Raw genomic sequence first — 23614 nt, 5'->3', positions numbered from 1 at the left:
AAAGGGAAATGCATTGTCAGTTGGTTAGAGGGGGACATGAGTGGTGGAAGCTAGTAGCTTCTTATGCTTTGATGCTTGGCTATGCTGCACAACAAACTGTGTTTTTATAAACTGTGGTTGATATACAGCAGTAATGAAGGGATGACATGTCTTTTGGAAATAAAAAAATGGAAAACATCTTGTGTCCAGTTTAATAATTGAACAACCCACTGCCCAACTTTTGAAAACAGCTGAAGAAACCAAAAGCAGAATGAGGCACCAACCAAATAAGTAGGAAAATCTGAATTCTTTAAATTTCATGTATTTCTCTTATCACATAACTACAAGCACTGACACCTAAAAATATGTACTATCGTCATTGTCAGAAGAGCTAGCCAGCAATCTAATACTTTTAATTTACAAGAGGGGTTGAGACTAGGAAACAGAATCAGTTTTCATCCTCATGACCAGTTTCTTGAGGCTCTCATCACATTAGAAACTGAAATCCTCCTCAAGATAGAATCATTGCATAATTCATTGCTTCTCAAAATTAGGGAACTTCCCTGCATCTTATTTCAGATTTTGTTTTCCCTTTTGTTAATTATCTTACTTTTCTAGAGTGAAATATGAAACATTGTATTGGCACAAACTTAAGGGATAGATGGGAATGTATGGTTCCTCAATTTTTTCTGGAGAAAGTCAATCCCTTCAGTCACTAGCAGTGCCACTTTTTTACATACATGTGGTATTTTGAGCCATCAATACTTATTACAATACAACATCCATGGTTATAGTTTGGATCAAAATGAAAGTATTAGACAATTTCAAGACATGACATGGACCCATAGCATACAACATGACACCAAATATTTGGTCACTTTAGTAAGAGGTACCTTTCTGCAGTTTCTACATCGACTGTGATAGCACCTGCCCATACGCAGTACGGTTTGGAACTGACCGTTAAGTGTTTTTTTAGACAGAGCTGTAAGCATATCAATATGAAACCCAGAACATGAGATTAATGCATCATCTTAGAAATTATAATGACTTTAAACAAACTGCAGTAATTAAAACAGTTCACAAACTTCTAAGTGTAAGAAGCTACTGACTGCTGTACAGCTACAATTTTGGATATCTTGTACTATGAAATTATGTTCTGGCACATGAATGTGCATACTTTAATAAAAACTGTTGGTAATTAAATAGATAATAACAAAGTACCTGTTTACTAAACAGCAGTAACACAAGCAGTGTAAAAAAAAAAATATCTTGCTGGTTTTCAGGACCATGGGCTCCTTCAACTGTTAGGTGGCATAAAAAGGTTGGAGCAAATGAGAATTAGCAAAGCAACAAAAGACTCTGGTGTAAGGATGGAGTCTAGAACATAGAGACAAAGAATAACAGAATTTCTGGAAAATGGGAAGCAACAACAGTTAGCAATCCTTACCACTCTTACACTGAATGAAAGAAAAACATGTTCTTAAAGTTAACAACTTCACATCTTGCACTGCTGCTGGCCAGTTACACAGAAAAATGTTTCTGTTGCTGCTGAATTGAAGTTTCAGTTTCCTAGATATCACTGCTAAGGATATTCAACCCTTTCCATGTATTAAGCACACAGCAGCAAAAGAACTGCCAACTCCTTTCCATCCACAGGACACAAATTGCTGTATTTTCTATGCTCTATTATTCACCTAGAATTCTTCCGTAGAGTCCGGTATATCCAGCACCACTTGGAAGTTTTACTGCAACTAGAGAGAAAGCTCCAACTGAAGATAGCAAGCTGCAAGAACCTCCAGCAGGTAATTTCACAGGCGAAGGACATTGTCTTTCCTGTTAACAAGTTCAAGCTCTCGCTTAGTAACTATTTTAGCAACTGTACAATCCTTGAATATTACTTCTGCAATCAAAAAATTACTGCAAAATCCATAACACAATTTAAAAAATGAATAAATACAGGAAATCTGTCTTTTTAGTATCACCACACAGACATTATTTCTTAATTAACATTAAGTCTGATAACAGAAACAGAAGCAAAGCAGTTTTAGTAATATTTTATTAAATGAAAATTGTGACAAATAAACCAGCAAGTCCTGAACATATTGTATCAAAACACTGTTTAATAATTGAAGTTCATACCAAATATACTGACAATACCATAAACTTAGACCATTCATGCGGACAGACAGCTTGTTGGTTGGCATGCCCATGTAGAATGCACCACAGTGGTTGCAGCTTAGCTTGTACATCACATGACTTGTTTCACAGGTAGCCCTGCCTTTGATGGGATAGGTGACATTAGTGAGCGGACTGGAGTAGGTGGTGGTAGGAGGATGTAGGGGACAGATCTTCATCTAGGTCTATTACAGGAGTATGAGCCATGAGGTAAGGGATTGGGAGCAGGGGTTGTGTAAGGATGGACAAGTATATTGTGTAGGTTTGGTGGACAGCGGAATACCACAGTAGGAGGGGTGGGAAGGATGGTGGGTAGTACAGTGAAGTAAGCCCGCCGTCTAAACTGCAACTCTTCACTGTCCGCCACTCCCACCATACTATCCCTCCCCCTCCCCCCCCCCAGCCGCCTCCTTACACCCACCCAGTCGGTACTCCCACCGTGCACTGGTGCTACTACTCGCAGCGTGGTTTCAGCTCTTTGAGACTGCAGACATGTGCGCAAGTTGCACTTTCGTGTGTGTGTGTGTGTGTGTGTGTGTGTGTGTGTGTGTGTGTGTGTGTGTGTGTGTGTGTGTGTGTGTGTGTGTGTGTGTGCTGCTGACAAAGGCCTTAATGGCCGAAAGCTAAGATTATGTGAATATTTTTATTGTGCCTATCGCGACTCAGCATCTCCAGTCTATGGTGAGTAGCAACTTTCCTTCTCTCGCATTGTTACATTCCATCCTGGATATTCCATTGTTTGAAGGTGCGACTTTTTTCACACTGAACTACAATACTTAGGGTGTGCACCCCCTCCAGCCTCATTTGTTGCAATCTGTGACCTGTCTGTTCCTCGCAATGTGTCTGAACTTCAGTCAGTACTAGACAAGATGACACACTACATTCAGTTCATACCAAGTGTCACACAAATCGTGGCTTCGTTGCATTGTTTGCATCCCAAAAATGTATCTTTTTTTGGGCTAAGACCTGTCAAGACAGATTTTGGAAACTCAAAAATGCCTTGCTTAGTGACAGATGTTTAGTGCATTTTGACCCTGCAAAACCAGTAGTTTTGCGAGTTGATGCTTGTTCCTAAGGAATCAGCGCTGTGATTTCACACAAATTGGTTAACAAGACAGACCCATTGCTTTTGCCTAAAAGCTGCTCTTCAAACTCAGTGCAGGTATTCTCATATAGAAAAAGATGCTCTCACTATTGTTTACGGTGTGACCTAATTCCTTACCTACTACAGCTAGAAAAGCACAGACAGACAAAAGATGAACAAGTCTTACAGATCACATGAGGATGGGGGGAAATGACAGTAACAGAGAAAGAGCGGGTAGGGCCAGGACTGCTCCGGATCGCCAAGCCAAGATAGCTGCAGCTCAGTCTGGGCAAGGAAGACAGAATTTTCTGCCAACCTCCAAACAGGACAGTGAAGTTAAATGACCCTTCCTTAAAGAGAGTGGTAAAAGCCTGCTTTATGAAAAAAACGTAAAACTAAGTCAGATTCTGGGTAATGGTCTCCTGACACCAGGGCAGTGAGTCACGGAAGCTATGAGTCTGCCACAGAGTGGCTAGTTTGGGACAGTCCAGCAAAATGTGGACCCCTGTCATATGGATGCCAAAACAACAGTGGGATGGGTCCTCACTATGGAGGTAATAACCATTAGTTAGTCAAGTATGGCCAATGGGGATCCTCTAAAGGTAGAAAGGTAGATTGCTTGTTAGAGGCCTGCATGGAGGACCTCCACAGATTCATAGTCTCCTTTATCACCCATAGTTAGTTTGGTGAAGTCATAATGTGCCATACCATATTCTGGGCACCTAAACGTAATGGTCTAATACCAACTGCAGGTCAGTTTCTGGAAAACTGTTCTCGAGAGTCAGTTTACTGGTAGCCTGTTTGGCCAGATGTTCAGCAAGCTCATTCCCTAGGATCTCAATGTGGTGCAGGTTCCAGATGAAGGTCACCAAGTTTACACATTGTTTGAGGCCATACAGGGAATCATGGATAACAATAACAAAGGTGTGGTGAGGGTAGCACTAGCTGAGTTTGCAAACTGCTCAGGGAGTGCAGGAATGGATATGCCTGAGAGCATGAGAGGTGGATACCAACTCTGCAGTGAAAACATTACAGCCATCTGGCAAGGAGAGCAGTTCAGAATGTCCTGCCCAAGTATAAGCAAAGCCTAGATGACCAGTGCCCACTGAGCTGTCAGTATAGACAACTTCTGAACTCTGGGATGCACCAAGGATGGAGAATAATTAGCAGTAGGGGGCCTTAGGATGGACCATGTGTTTTGCACATTGTGAGAGGTCAAGATGAAGCTGAAGCCAAGGTACGCTCTGTGGAGGTGTATGTGAGTGGGTCCAGAGGAGACGTGGAAGAGGGAAGAACTGAAGTTCAGAGGATCTACCAGATGCAGATTGCAATGGTAGTCCCTCATTGGGGCTGCCATTGTCAGAGATGGATTACCGTGTCTGGATGGTAGTCAGATGCTTAGAGGCATTGCCAATGTGGGTAGTGTAATTGGAAAGATGTTGATGGAGCCTGATCCACAATGGAGAAATCCCAGCATCTATGAATAAACTCTTCACAGGGCAAGTCTGACAAGCTCCTGTTACAAGTCGAACTCCACAGTGGTTTACTGTATCCAGTATCCACATGCTGACAGCGATGCCAAACATGTGTCAGATTCCCATAACCAAGGTGGGACTGTGCCAGGGCTTTGTAAGGTTGCAGAAAGGTATTGTGATCTGCAACTCAGCTGGTGGTACTCAGGTAGCGAAGAGTATTAAGGTGCAGTCAACACTTTTGCTTAAGCTAGCATTGATGGGGGAACCCATGTTGGTCAGGAATCAAAGGCCAGTCCTAGAAAGCAATAAATCTCCACCACATTACATGTTTGGTCATTATGGTAAAGTTCTGGTTGTGGTTGAATGGTACAACATTGACAGAAGTACACGATGTCAGTCTCAGTGGCAGAAAATCGCAAGCCATGGGTGATGGCTCATGCCATTCTCTTGGATATGGGGGATACTGTGGGAAGCACCAACACAAACCCAAAACAGTAAGGTAAGACAGGAAGTCCTGGATGAAAATTGGGAGTGGAGTCTGGAGACCATAATCATCTAAAGTAGCAAAGACCTGGTGCCATAAGACCTTGCTGGTTGAAGAAGACAACTTTAAGGTGTTGACATTGGGCAAAAGCTGTTCAGATGACAGTAGTGGAATGGCCTTGGCAAAAACCATCCTGGAAAAGAGGCAAAAGATCACAAAACACAGGGAGCCAACACAGCTGCCAGCTCACCATGCATTCTAGCAACTTACAGAGAACATTGCTGAAACTTATTGAGCATTAACTGTCAGTCTCTAGAGGCTGCTTAAACAGTTTCAGTACTGGGACAATGGTGCTCTCTCGTCATTTCGATGGGTGCATGCCCTCACTCAAGATGTGATTAAAGATGGCAGGATGCATGTTTGACCATTTGGTAAGTGCCTGATCATCTGGTTGTGGATGCAATCCAGGCCTGGGGCTGTATCAGGGCAGTGGAAGAGGGCATGGACGAATTACCACTCTCAATGGAGCATTATATGGCCCTAGTTTTAGTAAAAGGTAATTGATTTTGCTCAAACCACTCTTTTAAGACACAAAAGGCAGGTTGGTAATTCTCAGACTCTGATGCTTGAGCACAGCGCAGAGCAAAATGTTTGGTGATGGCATCTGGGTTGGTGCAGTAGTCAGAAACATTCAAGTTAATTCCAAGTATACCTGCATTTGTCTGGTATCCAGAGATGTCTGATCTCAGCCCAGAACTGTAGAGGAGAGAGACCTGGTGCAATAATAGAAACATAGCATTCCCAGCATTCTCGCTTTTGTCTTTTCATAAGGGGGTGGACCCAGGTATTGAAAGACCGAGCGAGGTGGCGCAGTGGTTAGCACACTGGACTCTCATTCGGGAGGACGACGGTTCAATCCCGTCTCCAGCCATCCTGATTTAGGGTTTCCGTGATTTCCCTAAATCGCTTCAGGCAAATGCCGGGATGGTTCCTTTGAAAGGACACGGCCGATTTCCTTCCCAATCCTTCCCTAACCCAACGATGAGCTCCATCTCTAATGACCTCGTTGTCGACGGGACGTTAAACACTAACCACCACCACCAGGTATGGAGACACTTAGAGGCAATGCACTGTTCCATTGATGGGTGCCACTTATGGTTTCAGAGTAACTGCCTACAGTGTAATGGCCTCTGTGATTTCTGAGGACCACAAAAGTACTGTCTTCAGATGGGGCAGGCTCAAGGAACAATGGATGGCTAAATCAGCTGTTGAAAGAGTGACTGTAGTTGTATGCTGGACTCCCTCATCAATATCTCCATGCAGCAGGGAGCCAATGTCAACAGCAGAGGTGAAAACATCCCAGCCAGCACTGTTAGCCCATCTGGGCAGGTGTCCAGGGGAGTGACACTGACGAAGGGACAGGAAGATTTGAAAGTAGTCACTACTACATAGGTCACTGTGCAGCCTCCAGTGGATGGATGGGCAAATACAAGGGATGCAAACGGAAAGGTCTGTGGCCGAGAAGGTTTGTGTGCCACACTGAAGTGTGTTGGGCTACCATCACTCAAGAGGTAATGGTCAAGTTGTACTGGAGAGTTTTAAAAGTCTTTACCATGGCCAGTTACCAAGGTTCCACCCCAAAAAAGGTTGTGGGCATTGAAATCACCCAAGACCCGCAAAGATGGGGGAGCCGAGATACCAATGCAAACAGTATATTCTGAAGCACTTCACCTTGGAAGGAAGGTAAACATTGCAGACGGCAATATTCTGAAATGACCTTAACCAAAAAGTAACAGCCTCCAAAGAGGTGTTTTAAGAGGCAGAAGTTTGTTATACATAGTGCCTAGGACATAGTTCCAGACCCAGCCTCAAACCCTGTGATAGGCAGCAGTATTGTAATATCCCTGGTATTTGAGAAGTGCTGGGGTCCGCATTACTGAAAACACATGGTTTTTCGCCAAGATGGAATCACTATCAGTCCTTGTACAGACCAAATGTTGCAGCAAGAATTCCTCTGTTTGCACTTGGCCCTGTGCTTCACCCACAGTGTAGCCAGGGAAGGGAAGATTTTAGGGTTGCACCTATCTGCATTGAAAGGGGACTGTTCTTTCACAGAGACTGTTGGGGCCCAAAGACACCAGTGGGAGATAACTTCACCTGCTTCATTTGGGGCTAATCTGTCACGATGCCACCAACTCTGAATGGGGCCTATCCCCATTCTTGCCCTCCAGACTCAGCAATGCCTGCCTGGTCAGTAATCCCTTGCTTGGGGTCCGATGCCCCAGTCATGCATACTCCTTGGCAAGCACAGGGAGTTTTCAGCTAAGGCACCAACAGTGTGATCCCTGTGCTCACTGAGCAGGAAGCTTCTGACTCCCACCACCACTACAATGGGATGGCTACAGTGCTGGGTTTAAAGGTGTATGACTGCATGAAAAAGAAGACATGGATGGGAGGCATAAGGTAGAGCACACTATGGATTTGGTGACCTTTCCTGCACAATCCAGATTTTTGGAAATTTTGAAAACTGGTGGCAGGTGATACCCATCAATGGAGCCACATATTTATTTGATGATATGTTGTAGAACATGCCAGAAGTTGTAATTCAAGGCTATATCATGGACCAAGTCCAAGCAGGGTTGGCACCAAGGAAACCATCCAATGTAGTGGCAGAGGGAGAAACAGATAGTGGAAGTAAAAGCATGCAGCACAGAAACGAAGTAATGCTGCAAAAGTTGGTGACATGTGGTATACAAGGACATGCTCACAAAAGAGCTGCGAGCCCCTGGGATGGTACTTAATATTAGTACTGATGGTTTTATGTTCAATTATCATGATAGGGTTGGTCTGTAGTCCGCTGAGTATGTATTTCTTGTTTGTGGGATCCTGCCCACTCATCTGCTATAGGGGTCCTAAGTTGACAGTACTTAACTTTGCCTTTTCACAATGAAATGTCTCTATCAATTGGTGACATGCAAATAATCAATGTCCTTCAATATATACTAAATCACAGCTGTATCTTTGGATCATGACTCATCATGTTGTGCAGGTCTTCTAGTGTGGCCAAAGCTAGCTGGAGCAGCTGTTATATTCTCTTTGTATAGGTGCCACTCCTGTCGTGGTGTCACCCTAGTCAGTATTTGATTGGCTGACATCATCTCACAACCTTCTCTGTTGTTACGTTCCAGGCCAACATGCCAGCACTTGACGTTACACCAGAACATTTCTCCTCCTCCTCCTCCTCCTCCTCCTCCTCCTCCTCCTCCCCCCCTCAAAGTGAAGGACCATCATCGCGTAAGTGGTGCAACAATGGTGGGGGAGGATGGAGGGTGGTTGCAGTGCTGGAGCAGAAGCTGTGACTGCTGGGGATGTCAAACTTCCAGTCCTACCTTGCCATCTGGCCTTCACTCAGGCAGAAACATCCACCAAAGGAGTACTCATCCAAATCTGGAGGACAATAACTGGAGAGGGAGGACGTTGACTTCTGCAATGTGGATGGGCCCAGCTCTATCGGAAACACAAAAGGTAGCGGAGGAGGTGAAGGCTTTGTCTCCATGGGGTTTTCCCACAGTGTCGTGATGACACCCTCTGGTGGCCATTGTGTCCATGCTGTCTTCTGGATCTGTGAATCTGGGGGAAGAGACACAGAAAGATCATCATGCACATGACAATGGCAAAGTTGATTCTGATGTTGGCACTGCAAACCGTTTGGACCTGAAAGGAGACACATGAAACCTCCAAGTCGATGAACAACCTTACCTCATGCCCACAGTCTGCTGCCACTAAAAACCATGTGAAGGACAATATCATGTGGTATGAAGTGATTCTTACTGTCTTCAACGATGGATGCACAGGAGGGTGGAGCAGTGTCCTATGGTGGTGGCTATGAAGAAATTCTGCCGGCAATGGTCCAAACGATAGGAGGCAAGAAACAATTACAATGCTTGATCCCTGGTGTGTGCAGAGTGAAGTTTAGCCATCTGCTGCTTGAACATTCTGACAAAATTTTCAGAGTCGCTGTTTGACTGTGAATGGAGTGATGCACTAGTTAGATGCTGTATGCCACTGCATTCACAGTATGTTTCAAACTCATTTAACATGACCTGATGTCCATTGTCTGACACTATTACTTCAGGTAAACTTTTGAGGCAAAAATTTGAGGACAAAACCTGAATCGTTCTATGTGATGCTGTCGAGTTCATTGACACAGCAAAAGGAAACTTGCTATAAGAGTCTACCACAATCAACCAACAAGTGCTCCAAAAAGGTCCCGCAAAGTCTACGGGCACACATTGCCGTGGTGATTACAACTTAAGCCAAGCAGAGAATTTTTGTGGCAGAGTGGACTGATTTTCCACATATGCATGACACTGTTACTTCATCTGTTCTATTTGGGTGTCCATACCTTGCCAAGTACAGTGTCTATGTGCTAACTGTTTCATATGAACAATCCCCCAGTGGCCATGGTGAAGTGACTGCCACACTTTCTCCCTACCACCACCACCACCACCACCACCACCACCACCACCACCACCACCCACTCTTAGCTTTGGGGACCAATACACGTGACTTGCCACTGTCATTTTGAACAAGAATCACATCTTTCTGTACAGCATGGCTATGCTGATGTGCGAAGCGTTGGTGCACTATAGTGTTCTTTATGCTATGCGAGGAATGAGGGCAAGATGTGTGAACATATTTTAGCAAAATGCTCAAATCTGAATCAACTTCTATGGCCTGTGCAATTTTCCTATAGTTCAGTAGAAATGATTGAAGCATTTCAGAATCCTGAACATCAATGTGACAACAAAATGCAGCAGAAGTGTCAAATTCTGTATCAGGGGCAATTGGAAGACATGAAAGTGTGTCTTCATTACCATGTAGAGCCATCTGATGATACACAATCTCATATTGGTATTGGGACAACAACAAAGCCCATCTTTGTAATTTTTGGGCAGTTCATACAGGAGCTGGTTTTGTCAGATGAAATGAGGACTGCAAAGGCTTGTGATATATTACCAATAAATTTCTGCCATACCAATAATGGTGGAATTTGGTTGGCACCATACCCAATACCCAAAGCCTCTATTTCGATTTGTGAATAGTTACACTGAGCTTTGGACAACAATTTTGATGTGAAAGCAGTAGGCCTGTCTTTATCACCAATTATGTGCAAAAGCACTGCACCTATTCCGTAAGAGGAAGTGTCAACTTGCAATACAACTGGTTTGTCAGGATAGAAGTGAGCTAAGCATTGATCACTGAGCAATGCATCTAAGTTTTTGAAAAGTTACATGGCACCCATCTGTGCAAATGAAGGGGACATTCTTGCAACGCAATGGAGTTGCAATTTGTGCAGCATCCTGTATGATCCAAATAAAATAGTTCATTTTCTCTAAGACCGATTGCAATTCTGTGACATTGGAAGGAACTGGCAAATCTTGTATGGGTAACAAATGTGGCTGAAGAGGATATACATGTTGACTGTTATATATGGTCTTTAAATATATATATGGTCTTTAAATATGTCTGCTTCTCTCTCTCTCTCTCTCTCTCTCTCTCTCTCTCTCTCTCTCTCTCTCTCTGTGTGTGTGTGTGTGTGTGTGTGTGTGTGTGTGTGGCGAGCGCGAGTGTATACCCGTCCTTTTTTCCCCCTAAGGTAAGTCTTTCCGCTCCCGGGATTGGAATGACTCCTTACCCTCTACCTTAAAACCCACATCCTTTCGTCTTTCCCTCTCCTTCCCTCTTTCCTGATGAGGCAACAGTTTGTTGCGAAAGCTTGAATTTTGTGTGTATGTTTGTGTTTGTTTGTGTGTCTATCGACCTGCCAGCACTTTCATTTGGTAAGTCACATCATCTTTATATATATCTCCAGTCTACACTTTAGTCCTGCATCAGATAACACATGAAACATAGCACGCAAATGTGCAATGTGTTCTTCAGGTGTGCTACAACAATGCTGTCCAAATTAGTTTGAACAGTATGGCACTTGTGCAGTCAGCTGTTCTAAATACCATTGGAAAATGGTGGCCGCAGAAGCACTGCCAAAAGGCGAATGCATATATTTAAATAGACCCAAATCAGTATTCACTACACACACCTTTTGAGATTCTTCATCAAGCAGTATTTGAAGATACGTGTCATGCAGATAAGTTTTTGAAAAGTAGCGACCAGTGCCAAATCTGTCCACGAGTTCCTCTGGCTGTGGCAATGGATAAATATCAATCACAGTTTGTTGGTTATCGGCAGACAAAGTCAACAAAGAGGCAAATGTGACCTGAAGGTTTGGGGATCAAAACCAGTGGACTTGCCCACCGACTAGCATGTATGGGCACCATACCTCAGCAATCTTGTAATTCTTCAAGTTCAGCAGCCACATAGTTGTATAATGCAATGGGAACGGTTCTGTCCCAGAAAAATTTCAGCTGAGCATTGTCTTTTGTAGTAATATGCACAACAAAATTGTTAGCCTTGCCTAACCCTTCAGAATAGAGTTCAGGGAATTATTTCAACAAGCTACCTACACTGTCTCTCTGCATTGAATAGAGCCAATGACAACAAATTGTCCTGAATTTTAAAGCTAAGCAAATAAAATGAATCAAGGACAAATGTGTTCTCACATTTACGCAATTGTAGAACAGTGAAAGTCACAGTTCGCATATGTGAGCGATAAATGGCACACAAAGTACATTTTCCAAGAATGGGAAGGTCTTGTCCATTATAAGCTGTTAGGTGCATGCTAGTTTCAGATAGGCATGGAGAGCCTCACAGTTCATGTTACGATTCAGCAATGTAACACAAGCACCCATGTCCAACTGAAATTTCACATGTTTACCAATAAGATGCAAATGGACAAAACATTTGTTGGTGTGGCGTAGCTCTGAAGTAACTGCTTGTTAGATAGTTTTGCTGATGCCTGCAGTAGGTTTTGAGTACACTGCATTGATTACTTGTGAAACTAGATTTTTGTGAAGGGGCCAAATTCTTATATTTGTTCTATTGCAAACATAGAGATTGCACATGTCCTTTCTTGCCACAAGCAGGACACTGAGCTTTTCAGGAGGGGCAGTCTTGGCGTTTGTGCTGTGAATAACACTGAGGGCAAGACTTAGTTCTGTTTGCCTGTGTAGCCGCAAGCTGCTTACGCAGTGTGGAGCGTTGTTTACTCGGTGTGACGAGCACAAGCTGCTGCCAAATTGGCAAACAAGGAACTCAACCAGACAAATAGCTGGCTGCTCAAATTTATCAGCCAATGGGCACCTGAATCTTACTTTTCTAGTATTTGCACTGCCTGGTAAAATGATGGACCCGACTGTATCAAAATATGTTCTCCGAGTTTGATATCAGGCATCACGTGACATAACATCTGAAATGAAGTTTTAGCTGCTACCACATTCACTTGTTGGTCATAATAGATAGTTAGTGAATCTGTAACCTGTTCACAAGGAAGTTCACTCTGCGTGGAATTAGGGAACAACTTCCGAGATAAATGGAACACTGCACTTCCTACCATTAGGGATGTTTCACAGTACCTGGTACATTGTAATCAATTACTTGGCCTTCAAACTGCTGCAACCACTTGAGCCATTCACCTTCCTGTTCATGAAACTGGCAAAAAGGCAGAATAGCTATAGGTGTTGGGGTAGGAGGTGCTCGTTCCGTCAGGTGCACAGCAATGAACATTAGCTGCTGCACTGTGTCGAGCAGTGTAGACTTTTGCTTAGTCTGGAACTGAAACATCCCTCTGCCACACACCATCAGGTGGCTTGCGGAGTATGGATGTAGATGTAGATGCAGATCTGCATTAGCTGCATTTCATTTAACACTGGCTGCTGTGGAACCTGAGCAGGTGGTGGGATAGATAAGGTGGGCATTTTGGAACAGAGAAATGCAAGAAACAGACAAGGCAAGCAAGAAAAATAAGTACAAAAGCAAAGAAAATATCTGCAACACCCACCTGAAAACATTGATTAGCAAGTAGCACACCTGCTAGACAAGAGAGAATTAAGGTGTCAGCAAAACACAAAAGAAAATTCTGTGGCCACCAGCCACTGGGTTTCCTTCCGTAACTTATTGGCAATGTTGGATCCTACCCACTTGTCTAATATGGGGTTCCTAGGAAGCTGTTTTCTCGGATAGCTAGACAATATTCAAGCAAATAATATTAAGGGAATGTATTACAGTAAATTAAATTGACAATAATTTGCCTTTTGACAGTGAAGTATCGCAAGGAATTGGTGCCATGGAAATAATCGATGTCCTTCGATTTATAGAATTTCCATGCAAGTAAAAAGTATAGGTCACAAGTCATGGCTAAATTAATGGATCGTGGTTCGTCTTCTAGTGGGCTTCTCTAGTTCAGCCGAAGCTAGCTGGAGCGATGCTTATATTCTCTTCATATAGGTGGTGCTCCTGCCGTGTTGTCCTAGTCAACATTCTATTGGATGAAGTCGTCTCACCGTCAGTTCAACAAAAATTTCATATCCTTCTTACAAAATGGTAATAGGTCATGCAATGCCCATAAATGGGTTCTTAATACACAATTAAATCTGATATTTAATCTGCTGTTCATCTGAGAAAAACTAATTTAATCATTCATACAAATATTTCAAGTGCTAAACAACTTCTTCAATACATATTGTTCCTATTTCAAACCATTTCTCTCTGAAAAAGGCTTTTGTTGCTGGGAGCCATGAAAGCCGCTAGAGTGCTGGCAATTATGTTAATTTTTGTCCTTTTTTTCAAAGAAGAATTTTTTTTATGAGCAGTTAAAATATTTATTTATTTATTTGTCTTAAAAGGTTAAATTAAGATCTTCGTAGAAATGCTGCTTAAATAATCTGCCTGAGTGTCACAATAGTAGATGGCTGAGTGATGCAGGCTACTGTGGGTGCAGGAGCAATGGCTAACAAATGATGGTGCAGTTGGAATGGCCCGCTAGAGTCACACCTCATGCAGTTTTTCTCTCACTGTTGACTTTGCCACCTGCAAAGCTGTTGTCTAGCCTATTATAAACACTGTCTTTTTTACTGTTGGTGGCACATTTATTCTGTCTGTCTAAATTAGTAAACTGAAAGTGAGGAGTAATATTTTCTTTTAGACAAGTTAATCTCTTTAATCTATTTTCTTGAATCATATGAAAATAGTAACTTTCATGTTGTGTAACCATTGAGTGATCTTCACAGGACCACAGTTTCTGTATGAATAAATATGACAATTATTGTTAGGATGCTTCTTTCTCCTACACTGAATTAGAAAAACTTTGAGAAAATGCTCTGCCTTCAACATTCTAGCATTTCTTCACTTCCTTTATCCCTAAATACACAGCAGTTGCAGTGGCTGTAGTGGCACACTAGTGAAGTAATGTTAATCCTATAACCAACAATCATGTGTCAAGATTTTTAGCTATATGAGAACCAAACTGTAATTTGCCACAGAAAATAATTATCATGTCTACATCTACCAAGCAATGAGAACTGGGGATTGGAGAAGCAAAATAATACATTTCTAATCATCATAAAGATGACACAATGAGTCACAGACAAGCACAATGAAAAGATTCTTATGATTTTTTTCTGCCGACACATTCATCAGAAACGAAAACACACTTTCATTCACTCCAGTAAGCACACATCATGCACATGACTGCAATCTCTGGAAGCACATACTGAATTACCACTCCCATGTTGAACACAAGCAGCAACATTCAGGGGGGCGGGGAATAGAAATGGCTAGCAACATACGGGTAAATGGAGGGGTTTGCTCTGTCTGCTGCAGCTTGAAGGGACTAGAGGGAGGCACGAAGACTGCCGTGTGCAGTGTCAAGGGATTGTAGGGCAGGGTGGGGGCAAGATGAGTGGAAAATGAGAGAAGCAGTTAATTGGGAAGGAGAGAAGGGTAGGTGTGTTGGCACAGGATGACACACAATGAGGGTAAGAGAGTACAAACTGGGAGGAGGCATTAGGAAAAAAGGGGGGGGGGGATATTGTGGGTTGGTGGGGTTAGGGGAGGAAGGAGGTGTGTGGACTGTACCTTTTCACTTCCTTGCTTCTCTCATTTGCTGCAGCCCCCCTCAACACTGCCACTGCTGTATCTGACAGTCTTCATGCCTCCATCTAGTCCCTGAACTCTCCACCAGACAGCACTCTTATCTTCCATAATTGTATCTTGCAGTCACTTCCCCTCATGCCTACACCCAACTGCTGCTCTCATTCAACATGACATATGCACACTGGCGTGAACTGACAGAATTGGCAGTTATGTGTGTGTCACATCTGCCTCTAGCTATTTATGTAGGTTATTCACTAACTAATATTCCTATATTTTTTGCCTGCTGCATATTTATTGGGCCGAGTTAGAATTCAGTTTCAGTATTGGTCACCATTCATATTACATGTATTATTTTCTATATTGTTTTTCCTCACAATGTACGGACTTGTGCCAGTATTCTGTACAGCAACTATTTTCTATTGGTAAAGCTAATGTGCTCTGCTCATTGGGTTCATCATCAACAACAACAATCAATCATAGGAAGACCTACCTACTGCCCTCTAACTGCTCCTACAGTTAAGATAAAATGGTTTTTCTTTGAATTTTGTCACCTGTCGTGAACATTTATGGAATCTATCTTCAGCACAGCTTTGAATGTATAAAGGTGTTGATCACTGCACACACACACACTTCCAATGTCCACCAATTGCTATAGAATCAATTGTCAAGCATTAACGCAACAACCTGCTTTAGTAATGGCGTCAGTACTATTCACAGTGTCAGGATAATGGCTACGACAGGACACACTCAGTGTGTCTGATTACACAGTTCAGTTTCTCCACTTCTTAATGCTATGAGAGAACATACCAAGCATCCAAGTATACTACCACCTGTACCATTATTATGCAGTGCAAATAAAAATTTAAGGATGTTACCACTCTTCATTTCTCCATGACCAAAGGATAAATAATTTAATGTTTGAAAGGAGCTAGTGATGTGAGATGCCGAATTCTGTTGAGCAAAATGTATTATTACTCAAATTGTAACAATATTGACTGTATCAAAGGGGAAATTCTGTCAACAAAAGAACAAAATTACAAGGAGGCAGAAAGACTGTCACTATTTACCTATAAGTTCATTTTTTGTTTTTTTTTGTTTTGGTTTTAGGGCGCAAAACTGCTATGGTCATTAGCGCCCGGTCCATGACTTAGGAAAAAGTAAAAAACGAAAACGGAAACCAGCAGCAATGGGAACGAAACTCAAAAAATTGGCGAAACTAAAAGCAGAAGGAATGCTTAAAAATCGACTACAGGAAGGGGTTGGTTGTCCCCAAAAAAAGCTTCAAATGACTGACGTCATTTCACCGACACAAATAAACTCGAGAATGCGAATGGCTGAGCGCGTGTCATCTGCTAAAATCGACGATATATCAGGCGAAAGCTGTAGACGGGAGCGTAACGAATTAAAATAGGGGCACTCAATTAAAATATGTCTTACCGTCCACAGCTGATAGCAGTGGGGACAGAGTGGTGGAGGATCGCCGCTTAAAAGATGTCGATGGCTAAAAAGACAGTGCCCCATACGCAATCTACTTAAAATTACCTCCTCCCGAAGACGCGTTCGGGAGGAGGAGGTCCAAGCACAAGGAAGAGCTTTCACGTCCCGCAATTTATTATGGGGAAGTGTTGACCAATGGGCGTGCCATAAAAGAACAACACGACGACATAAAACGCTCCGTAGATCGGCAAAGGGAACCGATTGAATAGATGGCCGAAGAAGAGAGACTGCAGCCTTGGCTGCAATATCGGCTGCCTCATTTCCACAGATACCAGCGTGTCCCGGTAGCCACAGGAACGCCACCGAGACGCCCCCCAGGTGGAGCAAGCGCAGACAGTCCTGAATCCGGTGGACCAGAGGGTGCACAGGGTAAAGAGCTTGGAGACTGAGGAGAGAGCTGAGAGAATCTGAGCAGATAACGTACTGTATCCGCTGATGCCGGCGGATGTAGTGGACAGCCTGGAGAATAGCGTAAAGCTCTGCAGTATAAACCGAACACTGGTCGGGAAGCCGAAAGTGATTTGGGGTGTCACCAACAATATAGGCACTCCCTTCATGAATCGATGTTTTCGAGCCATCGGTGTAAATAAATGTGGCTTCCGTCATTTGTACACATAGAGCAGCAAATGCCCGACGATAAACAAGTGAAGGTGTACCATCCTTGGGAAATCGACAAAGGTCACGGAGCAGGCAGATCTGGGGACGGAGCCAAGGCGGTGATGTACCCCAAGTTGTCAAGAAGGTTTTAGGAAAGCGGAAGGAAAGAGAATGGAGCAGTTGACGGAAGCAGACTCCCGGTGGTAGTAGGGAGGAGGGGCGGCCTTCATACCCTACATCAAAGGAGGCGTCGAAAAAAATGTCATGGGCAGGATTAGCAGGCTTGGAAGACAAATGGCTAGCATAACGACTCAGAAGGACTGCTCGCCGATTGGACAGCGGAGGTTCAGCAGTCTCAGCGTAAAGGCTTTCCACAGGGCTGGTGTAAAAAGCTCCAGACACTAAATGTAATCCACGGTGGTGGATAGAGTCGAGACGCCGAAGAATAGACGGCCGAGCAGAGGAGTAGGCAATGCTTCCATAGTCCAATTTCGAGCACACTAAGGCCCGATAGAGGCGGAGAAGGACCACTCGGTCCGCTCCCCAGGAGGTACCATTCAGGACACGGAGGGTGGTAAGGGATCGCAGACAGCGAGCCGACAGATAGGAAACGTGGGAGGACCAGCACAGTTTTCTGTCAAACATAAGACCCAAGAATTTAGCGACGTTTGAAAACAGAAGGTTGTCTGGTCCTAGATGTGAGGAGGGTGGAAGAAACTCCTTACGTCGCCAAAAATTAACACAAAAGGTCTTACTGGGAGAAAAACGGAAGCCAGTATCGATGCTCCAAGAGTGGCGGCGATCGAGACATCCTTGAAGACGACATTCAAGAAGGCTGGTTCGTTAAGAGCTGTAGTAGATCGCAAAATCGTCCACAAAGAGGGAGCCCGAGACATCAGCAAAGAGACAACCCATAATTGGAGTTATGGCGATGGCAAGCAGTACAACCCTCAGCACGGAGCCCTGGGGTACAGCGTTTTCTTGGGAGAAGGTACGGGAGAGAGTAGTGTTCACCCGCACTCTAAATGTGCGCTCTGCCATAAATTCGCGAAGAGAAAGGGGTAGCCGACCTCGAAAGCCCCAAGAGAACAGTGTGCGGAGGATGCCTGTCCTGCAACAAGTATCGTATGCTCTCTCCAGATCAAAAAATATTGCTACTGTTTCGCGTTTCCGGAGAAAATTGTTCATGATATAAGTGGAGAGAGCAACAAGATGGTCAACTGCAGAACGATGCTTTCGGAATCCGCGTTGGGCAGGTGTTAAAAGACTGCAGCATTCCAGCCACCAAGCTAATCGATAATTCCCCATACGCTCCAAAACATTACAGACAGTACTCGTGAGAGAAATGGGGCAATAGTTAGAAGGGAGATGTCTGTCCTTTCCAGGTTTCGGAACAGGAACGATGATAGCATCCCGTCATCATCTGGGAAAAGTACTGTCGGTCCAAATTCGATTACAAAGGCGTAGGAGGTAACGCAGACTATGGGTTGATAAATGCAGCAACATTTGGACGTGGATACCATCTGGTCCTGGGGCGGAGGAGCGAGAAGAAGAGAGTGCATGTTGGAGTTCCCCCATGGAGAAAACCGTATTTATAGCTTTCGCGATTTTGAGAGGAGAAAGCAAGAGGTCGCACTTCTGCTGCACGTTTCTTCGGGAGAAACGCTGGCGGGTAATTTGAAGAGCTCGAAATCTCAGCGAAGTAATGACCCAATGAGTTATAAACTCCGACGGGGTCCAATAATGTATCATGCGCGACTGTGAGCCCAGAGACCGGGGAGAAACTAGGCGCGCCTTAGAACCGCCGAAGGCGACTCCAAACTTCCGAGGAGGCAGTGAAGGTGTTAAATGAGCTAATAAAGAATTTCCAGCTTGCCTTCTTGCTATCGCGGATGACATGACGGCATCGCGCACGGAACTACTTATAGCGGATACAGTTGGCCAAAGTAGGATGGTAGCGGAAAACGCGAAGAGCACGTCGCCGCTCACGTATTGCGCCACGGCATGCTTCGTTCCACCAAGGAACTGGGGTGCGCCGGGGCAATTCGTAGCTCCGTGGTATTGAACGTTCCACAGCCGTAAGAATAACATCGGTAATGTGTGTGATCTCATCGTCGACGCCGGGAAAGTGACTGTCATCGAACGTCACTAGAGACGAAAAAAGTGTCCAATCGGCTTGGGAAATCTTCCAGTGTCGCGGGCGCATATATGGCAGTTGAGGCTGCAATGGAAGGACACATGGAAAGTGGTCACTCGAGTGTGTATCATCAAGGTCGAACCTTTCGAAGCGCCGAGCTAGCGGAACAGTACCGACCGCAAGGTCCAAATGAGATAAATTTGACGTGGAGGCAGATAAAAATGTAGGTACCCCAGTGTTGAGACAAACTAGATACGCTTGGTGGAAGATGTCTAGCAATAGTGAGCCACGTGGACAAGGATGTGGAGATCCCGAAAGCGGGTGGTGGGCATTGAAGTCCCCAATCAGCAAATAGGGGGGTGAAAGCTGACCAAGAAGATGAAGGAGATCAGCTCGTGCCATTGGTGTGGGCGATGGAATGTATACAGTACAAAGAGAGGACGTGTATCCAGAAAGGGAAAGACTGACGGCGACAGCTTGGAAGGAAGTGTTTAAGTGGATTGGGTGATAATGGAGAGTATCATGGAGAAGAATCATGAGTCCTCCATGGGCTGGAGTGCCTTCAACAGTGGGGAGAACATATCGGACGGACTGAAAATGAGGGAGAACAAAGCGGTCATGGGGACGCAGCTTTGTTTCCTGAAGACAGAAGATGACCGGCGAGTAGGATCGTAAGAGGATCGACAATTCATCCCGATTGGCTCAAATACCGCGGATATTCCAGTGGATAATGGACATAGGGTGAACAGAAAATGGAGGAATGTGACCAAGGGTGCTGTCAACTCAACGACTGCTCAGAGCTAGCGACCGACAGCATGGAATGGCATTCAGCCGAAGGCAGAAGATCCTGATCCATAGGTTGTTCAGGAGCAGCTCCTGCCACCAGCGATCGGCCGGTTGATCGGCCGCCAGCAGTGCGCCTCGGCGACACAGAATGCGGCCGAGTGCGATTTCCGCCAGGTGGTGCTGTAGATGGGACACGCCTTGGCGGACAAAGAGATGAACTGGGTTTCTTTGTAGCCTTCTTGGAATTATGATGTTTAGAAGAAGGATGAACCGATGGGTGTGAAGTTGGGGTACATAAAAAATCTTCGAGTATGCTCTTTTTTTGAAGTTTTGGTGACTGACTTTTGGGCTCGAGATTTAGCAGAACCCGATGAAGGGTGAGCCATAGAGTGGGCAGGCGAAAGTGGTGAGGTTGAACGGGTGATCTTTGCGCTGGCCGATCTGACAACCATGGTACTAAATGTGAGGTCGCAAATCTGTGTGGCCGCCTCCTTTGTCAGCCGAGGAGAAGCAAGGACAGTGCTGTATTTTCATGTCTGAGGCACGGAGGGCTCTCTACTGCCGAATACTTTTCGAGCAGCAAAGGTCAACACCTTTTCCTTCACTGTGATTTCCTGGATGAGCTTTTCGTCCTTAAAAACAGGGCAATCACGACGGGAAGCAGCGTGGTCACCCATACAGATGATGCAGCGAGGGGATGGAGGTGCACAAGCACCCTCATGGGCGTCCTTGCCACAAGTAACACATTTGCCCGGATTGGAACAAAACTGGCTGGTGTGATTGAACCGCTGACACTGATAGCAACGCGTAGTGTTTGGGATGTAAGGGCGAAAGGAAATTATCTCATAGCCTGCTTTGATTTTCGATGGGAGTTGAACTTTGTCAAATGTCAAGAAGACAGTGCGGGTTGGAATGAGGTTCATGTAAACCCTTTTCATAACTCTATGAACAGCCATTACACCCTGGTCAGACAGGTAGTGCTGAATTTCTTCGTCAAACAATCCATCGAGGGAGCGTGTATAAACGACTCCATGTGACGAATTTAAAGTGCGGTGCGCTTCAACCCGGACAGGGAAGGTGTGGAGCAGTGAAGTACGCAGCAGTTTTTGTGCCTGGAGGGCACTGTTTGTTTCTAACAACAAGGTGCCATTCCGTAATCTGGAACAAGACTTTACAGGACCTGCAATTGCATCGACACCTTTCTGAATAATGAAAGGGTTGACCGTGGAGAAGTCGTGACCTTCGTCAGACCGAGAAACAACAAGGAACTGTGGCAACGATGGAAGAACTGACTGTGGCCGAGACTAGGTGAACTTACGCTTGTGAGCAGACATAGTGGAAGGTGAGGAAACCATTGCGGAAGAATCCCCCAATGATTACCGGCGTCTCCGATGGCGCGCTACTCCCTTGTGGGTGTCCTCTCCGAGGGCACTCCCGCCTTAGGTGATTGTTCACACCTCAGGTCACACCTCCCGACAAACGGACGGAGGGACCAATCGGCACTTTCGGAAGGTATCAGCTCGGGTAATCACCCCTCCCTGGGCCTGGCCGTTACCAGGGGTACATACGTGTCATACCTGTCTACCCGGGGCGGGGAATTACGCGTTACCCCGTCACCGGCTACGCACAAAAGTGCGTGGGTCGGCCTTCAGACACGCACAGGGAGGAAGAAAGAGAAAGGGCAAGAAAAGAAGAGAGGTCTCAAACGCCGCAGCAGAGAAAAGGGTAAAGAGAAGAGATAAGGAAAAGAGAAGGACAAAGGAAGGATGAAGACATACAGGCAAGGAAGGCAAACAATGCGGTACATTTACGAGCGTCCGTCTCCGGACGTAGGCACAATCCATCCTCCCAGAGGGGGTGAAAGGGAAGGAAAGAGCCAGAGGTGAGGGGGGGGGGGCAAAGATGGGGGATGGGGTAGAATGCGGAAAGGGAAGGTATGCAGCCCAGAAAGTAAGGAAGGCCACATTAGCTCGGGGGCCCGTGCTCGCTACACACGTATCCACAAAAGAGTTGTCGACCCCCTGGGGTTGCCCTTACTGATATTGAAGAATATGTCAATAGAGTGATGTTTACATAGGAAGGACTATTTAATAGCTACCTTTAACAGTGTCAGTTGGTCCATGGTTCCCCAAAATCTATGGAAGCCACAGTGAGAGTGGCTAAGGGGACCCCTGTTCTCTATAACCCGGACCATAGGACATTTAAACTTTCACTCTAGTGTCTTTCCTAGACAGCTCGTTAAGGCAATACTCTTATAACTACTGGGACAGGTGTGATCCATTCCTCATTTCAAAAGACGTATCAAAAGTGCCTCTCGCCAGGGAGTTGGGGAAGTTGCCACTCTGCCATATTAGAGTAAAACATTCAATGTGGATTTCCATTGATGCTGTTGGAAAATGTTGAAGCAAACTATACCAGATTTGGTTGTGACTGGGTGCAGTTGCCCAAGTCTCAGACATTACTGATTCCAGCAGCCACATGGAGATAGTGTAGTTGTAAGTCTCATAACTTTTGGATCTCAAGACAAATTTTCCTTTCTCTACAGATGCACAGTATTGATAAAACGCCAGATCCTGGCTAGCAGTGGCAGCAGTTTTTGCAAAATATTCTCCCAGTATCTGAGCCATATATCCAGGTGGTGTTTGGAGACACTTCTGTTTCAGTACTGCCGCTATTGGTAAATGAATGTGTGTATGTGAAATCATATAGATGCCTTCCTATACTTTCATAGAACAAGTGGAATGATGTATAGAGTCCTGGAATGCTTGCCATGACCTTTCCTTGCCCTCCTTAATTATTCATCAAGCCTCAGTAACTGCAACTTGTCAGACTATGACGTTGTCTGCTATAGGGAAGCATCTAATTTGACAATGAGCTTGTAATATCTCTTTATATTCTACTAATTATCCCTGCACAATTGTATGAGTGAATTATGTGTACTACTTGACCATCTACATACTCTCAGAATCGATGCACAAAGTAGTACAGTACTATTGCTATTCCGCGAGCGCATCATTACTCTTTGTAATATTCTCTCTGGTGTGTGTTGAGAGGACTTCTAGGATCTTCTCCATGCTGAATAGCCACATTGAATAATTGTAATTTTGCTTTCGAGATTACTGGAAGAAAGAGATCTGAAATACATTGCATGCTAATCAAAATAATATATACTGAGCATTTACATCAAAGGTGTGTAAGGAGTTTAATTATATATGTATTGTCTAATCGGAAATTTGCACAGATGTGTGATTTTGCTGGTAATCAGAAGGGAATTTCCGATGAATTGGAAACATACCTGCAGTTATTAGATCCAAGAGCTCCATTATTTAATTGGATAATTAAACTCTATC

Source organism: Schistocerca nitens, chromosome 2 (genome assembly GCF_023898315.1).
Source record: "Schistocerca nitens isolate TAMUIC-IGC-003100 chromosome 2, iqSchNite1.1, whole genome shotgun sequence".
Taxonomy (NCBI): Eukaryota; Metazoa; Arthropoda; class Insecta; order Orthoptera; family Acrididae; genus Schistocerca; species Schistocerca nitens.
The sequence above is the reverse complement of the archived record's forward strand: the minus strand, read 5'-3'. Positions refer to the sequence as shown.